Raw genomic sequence first — 5,734 nt, 5'->3', positions numbered from 1 at the left:
GTCAAAACAAGATTGGCTCTCAGCTCCACGTGCACTTCGGTGCCCAGGTAGCAGTCAGCAAGGCGAGCGGCACCTGGGGGTGCGCAGCTGCCTGTTCCCAGCCCTGCTCCCCAGGGACACGTGCTGCCCAGGCTGGGGAACGCTGGTTCCTTGGCAGCTCAAGGTCCAGAAAAAACTGCAGTCACACAGCTATATATAGCCCAGGAGAGCGGGCCGTGAGCGCTGTGACGCAGCCTGGAAGCAGCGCCTGGCTGCTCTCCAGCAGCTGGCAGCGAGGCGCGTGGCTTTTGCTTTTTAGGGGCAGTGGTGTGCAGGGGAGGTGGGGGGCAGGGGCTGGCAGCGGGAGGGATTCGAGGGGGTCTTCATCCTCATGTGGCTCCAAGCGCTGGAGCCCAGTGGCTGTGATGCTGCTCATGGTATCTGGGGCTTGGAAGAAGTTTTGGTGGTGCTGAGACCCAGTCCAGGACTTCACTCAGTTGCAGCTTCCTGCTTTATGGGACTTGGAGAAGTCCCAGTACAGAGACTGGTGACATGTCAGTTGTGTGGTTGGGGATCCCCTTTGGTCCTATAGCAGGGGTGAAGGCTATCAGCACTGGAAGTACCATGCCCTGATCTCACCCCATGGTTTCCTCTGGCCTGAGGAAGATAGGGTCTCTTGGGCTGTGGGGGCTCCTCAGAAGGGATGCACAAGCCGTCACCACTGATCCAGCAGGGCCAAACCAGCAGGACCAAAGCACAGCAATGAGCCAGCTAGTCCCAAACCATGCTGACAGCTCCAACATCACCTTCCTTCCTCACCACACCAGCTGCAGCTGCAGGGTGTCCTCTACTGTCCCAAAGCCTGGGGAGACCTCAGGGAAGGGGCATGGTGGGGCAGGATGTTCTGCCGGACCCCGGGAGCTTCAGGTCCACAGCCAGGACATGCTTTGGCCCCACTCATGACCCAGAGCTCTGCTTGGTGCCTGGCTACTGGGTGGGAACAAGCAGAGCCTGGTGGCTCTCCCATGGCACTGAGGGAAAGCCAGGAGATGCTCAGAGCAGCCCCTAGTGCAGGGTCTGCTGGAGTCAGCACCTCTCCACATCTGGACAAGCAGAAACCCCAACCAGCAGGGTCTGAGGTCAGCCTCTCACACAGCTGCTTGGCTTGGACAGGGAGGGATTCGCTTTGCCATGTTAGCCAATTGATTGTTAACACTGAAACCCTACTGATCAGAATCAGAATAAGCTTCTGGTCTACTCCACTGTTGCTGTGAATGATTCTTGTGCCCATGGATCCTGACTGAGGCTGTGGAGGGCAGCAGTAAACCTGGCACACAGCACATGAAGAGCTCCAGCAGGCAAATATCACCCTAGAGAGCAGGGCTGGCAGCGGGGTTTAACACACTGGTGGGGATTGCCACATCTCGGACTGCAGGAGCAGCCCCAGCCCTCATTATTGGCACTTGGATGTGTGCTCAGCCCCGTGGGACGAGGTGGGAGAGGTGGGTAACGAGCCCCCAGTGGGGGTGACAGCCTTGTCCCACTTTGCAGCGGTGACCCTGGGTTCAGGCTTACTTCTTCCCTGCCCATGACGAGACGCGGAGCAGTCTCCCACCAGCCCAAACACCAGTCTGTAGGTTTCACAGTGCCGAAGGAGCAGAGAGTGCCCCAGCGTGAGTGCTCCAAAGCAGACGGCACTGCCGCACAGAAATCTATAACCAAATGCTCCGTATCATGTCATACAGCATATATCTAGAGACAGGCCAACAAATTTAGACCTGAAAATGCATATAATTGCCAGGCAGGACTTTGTGGCTGGAAGAACTTCAAAGAAAACCGAACTCATATGCCTTGACAGCAGTGTGCTGGTGCTCTACGTTTAGTGGGACAAATCCTACCTTTGCATGTACCTTAGTCCTTGCAATGCCTGAAGGTCCAATCTGGCTCACTGAAGAGCCTGTTTCAGCTGAGAAACTTGCAGCACTTAAATATTTGTTGGTTTGGCTCAGAAATAAGGCTTGCTGGGTTTAGCACGATACACAGTATTCCCATATAGCTCTTTCTCTCTCTTCCTACTATTTCTGCAGCTTAGTTTTTTCAGCTCATTGCCTAGAAACTGCCCCGCAAGAGTGGTAAATGCTGTCACTTGCAGCAGATCTTTCTTTGGTCACCGATGTGTCTTGAATCAGCATACGGGACTAGTTATGGAAGCTGGTTCCTCTGCAGAGCACGGCACAGAGCCTCTCCTTGTCCCCAGCACGGGTCCTTGGCCATCCCACCACCCTCTGCTTCAGCACACAACATCCCCATGGTGTCAACCACCTGCATGGGAACCAGGACTGTGGAGGAGGCCGGGTGCCTGCAGGCAGGTGCCCAGAAGGGCGAGCAGCATGGGGTGGTGGTAGGAAGCCTGAGAGGCTTGCATTGGCAGGAGCGTGGCCTCAGAACAGACGTAAGCTGCAATGTGCACTGCCCTTGTGGCAGCTGGCTGGTGGCACAGGCACTTCACCAGGAGTAGTGCAACGCCTGGGCACAGCCCACGCCTGGGTGTTTCACGAGTCCGTGATCCCCCGTGCTTGCTATGCGGGCGGTGGCAGCAGGGAGCTCACCCCAGCTTCTCGCCCCATCTCCCATGACCTCCACCCTGTGGCATCTCCTCGCTGAGCCCTGAGCCTCCCCTGTGGCTTCCCGGCCACGTCCCCAAGCCCCCTTGCTGCAGCATCGGCTCCCCCTGCCCGCGCAGCACAGCACAGTGCCGAGCACCTGGCCTCTCCCTGCTCCTTGTTTTCTTTCAGAGGCCAGGTGAAAGCCAGTGGTTTTAAGGATCTGTGCTGGCAGAGAAGAGTGAGCAGATGGTGCCCTAAAATCTCCGCGCCCCAAAGAGTGAGCCAGCGATCATTTTTTTGAAGCTCTCGAGATATTTTTTCCAGATCCTGCTGAGTCTGGCGAGGACTGTAATTGCAGCTTGGACTGGCTGGAGAGGGCAATACCCGGATGGGCTCCCTGCCTTTCAGGCTGTAATTGGGCCCTGGTGATACAAAGCACAAAGCTCTTTCCTTCCTGTTTGTTGCACTCCCTCTGTGAAACCTTCCCCTGCCGGTGCTGTGCATGCTGGAAAATATGTAAATACTAGGGCACAGGAGAATTACTCCCTCGTGCCTGCGCCACGTCTGAAATCCCCATTAAAAATATATGTTCCAAAAAGAGCACCTCTGCACTGAAGCACAAGCTCTCCTGGCAATGAGGGGCTGTTTGAAGGGAGCAGGAGGGAGTGGATCAAAGGGTTTAGCCGCACGCATCGCTGAGAGAAGGGACAACACGGCAGTCCCAGCTAAATTAGCGGCAGGAAGGGGGTTTGGGAGGCTACACAAAATCAATAGGACTATCTGGAAATACCTGCCACTTACACAGGAGGTTGCAATGCAGCTCTGGGGATGGTGGTGCTGGGCTCAGCCGTGCCAAGAGGGGAGGGAGCAGCCCCAGGGCTGCACTGAGCCAGGCAGGCGGAGATGGAGCAAGCGGGGATGTGGCCTGCAGGGCAGGGGCTGGCACGGCCGCAGGAGCCAGGTCCCCGAGGATCCCCCAGGATGCATGTCTCCCCCTGCGTCAGGCTGGCTTCCCCCAGCTCTGGTGCGATGGGGATGGCAGTGGGAGCCACCACCGCAGTGCTGCACCCGTTCCTCGTCCCCCGCCCGTGGGGTCCTGTCCCAGCTGGGTTCTGGGGCAGGGACACTGTATTGTCCCAGAGGCCCCTAAGTAATGTAGCAGTGCAATTTGGGTTTTCTGGGTGCTCCATGAAGGCTCAGAGGGGTGCTTGGAAGGTGTGGAAGGGGAGAGCTGGTGATGTCTCAGTCCTGGCCTCCTCCATAAGCACCCCTGGGGACATGCCTGGGGCCAGGGCAGCAGCTCCCGTCTGCAGGCTGGGCGCTGGCATCCCTCGCAGCTCCAGCCGGTGAGAAAGGACAACCCACAGTGAGGTTTTCTGCCTCTTCAAAGGAATTCAGTGTTCAGCAGGAGCTTTCAAAGGAGATTTAAAAAGAGAAGATAAAAAAGAAAGTTAAAAGCTGCCCAGTGAGGGGTGGAAATGGGAACGCAGGGAGAGATCAGGGGCAGAGCCTGCAGCAGAGGAACGGCAGGACTGTGGCCAGTGCTGGTGTGAGGGGGGCGAGGAGAGCCTTCCCCACGCAGCCGTCCCCAGCATCCCCCGTGTGCTCCACAGCCAGCGCACAGGGACGCAGAGGGAGATAGCGGGAAGGAAAATGTTAACAAACGGTGGCACCTCCCCGAAAGGAGCCAAATGTAAATGAGATAATTAAGCTATTATTTAAAGCCAGAGGAGACAGTGGGGACAGGCCTGGGGTGGCCGGACTGCATTTTAATCAGCTGCCTGGCTGGGGCTGCCAGCTCGCACGTGCCCAGCCACCACTGCCCCCTTGCTGGGGCAGCAGGACAGGGGACATGTCCGGCATGGGGCTGGCTCCAGGACCGCCACCCATATTCTGCTGCATTTCAGGAGCACCTCAGTTTACCTGCTCCTGGTATGTCAGGGGCTAACATCCAGTGATGATGATAAGCAGGGTAGTGTGGTGAGGATAAATCCACCCAAGGAAATGCAAAACGTACATGCTCCAGCAGTGTTGTCTGGACTGGCTCCTAAAAGCGACAACTGGGCTTTGGTAGCCTTTCTTTTCCCACTCTTGCTTGGAGTCACAAGGTGACCAGAAGAAAGATAAGCATTTGTGCTGTGGCTCAGTTTCCCCAGCCATGAAGGCAGTGCCTGATGCCTGGGAGATGCCCTCAGCGCAGCGGGGAGCTCCAAGGTCACCTGTGAACCTCAGCAAGTCAGTGGAGGCGGCAGGATGGGATTTCCTTCCTGTGTTTCTCTATTTTAGTCAGGAATGGAAAACTAAACCCAATCCAAAGTCATCCACAGCAAGGGGCATGAACTCATTTTGTGCCCTGTCATCGGGGCATCCTTCCTGGGGGCAGAGGACCCAGTTACTGGAAGCTGAGACCTCTGACCATCAGGGAGCAAATGGGTGGTTGTTCACTGCCTGTCCTCATATCGCAGCTGGGACCTAGGGCAGATGATGTGATTAGGGGCCAGACTTGAAGGAAACCTGAGGAAATGTCTGTTCTGTGGGGCATCCTTAAGGTCTGGGACACTTTGCTGCAGGGGCTGAGGGTTCACCTGGGAGATGCAGCAGCTTAAAGATGGGAGAAAAAAGCCCACGGAGAGCTCTTAAGCAGAAAGGTAGCACCTCTCTAGCTCAAAAAGCTCTGCCTCATGAAGTTCTGGAGACCAGGAGAGCAAGGAAGCATTGCACACACCAGCCACGTTTGTAATCTCTTCCCAAGGCACCTGACACCGGCCCCGATGGCAGTAGGAGACCAGGTTAGAGGAGCCTCTTCTGCGCGCATGTAACACAGCCATTGTCTTTCAAGAGGCTTTCTTACAGTATGGTTAAGGAGTAAATTAAAAGCCTGATCCAGAGTGGCTTTCAAGTGCCTAACTCTTATTTAGGTACCTAATTCCTGCAATTTCAATTCCTTTGCAGAGCTGGCCCCTTAAGCCCTGGCAGCACTTGAGATGTCACCCAGCGTCCCCGCTCAGCACCAGCCTGCCCGGGTGCTTTCACCACCACCCCCACGCCATGCACCCAGCGCACGCAGCCCCTCGCAGGGGCACGGGGGCCAGCCCTCCCTGCGGCAGCTCCCCAAAGCCGCGGTTTCACTCCTTCTCCCCAGCCCGGTG

The sequence above is a fragment of the Cygnus olor genome, chromosome 14, assembly GCF_009769625.2.
Source record: "Cygnus olor isolate bCygOlo1 chromosome 14, bCygOlo1.pri.v2, whole genome shotgun sequence".
In the NCBI taxonomy this organism is placed as follows: Eukaryota; Metazoa; Chordata; class Aves; order Anseriformes; family Anatidae; genus Cygnus; species Cygnus olor.
Note: the sequence above shows the minus strand (reverse complement) of the source record.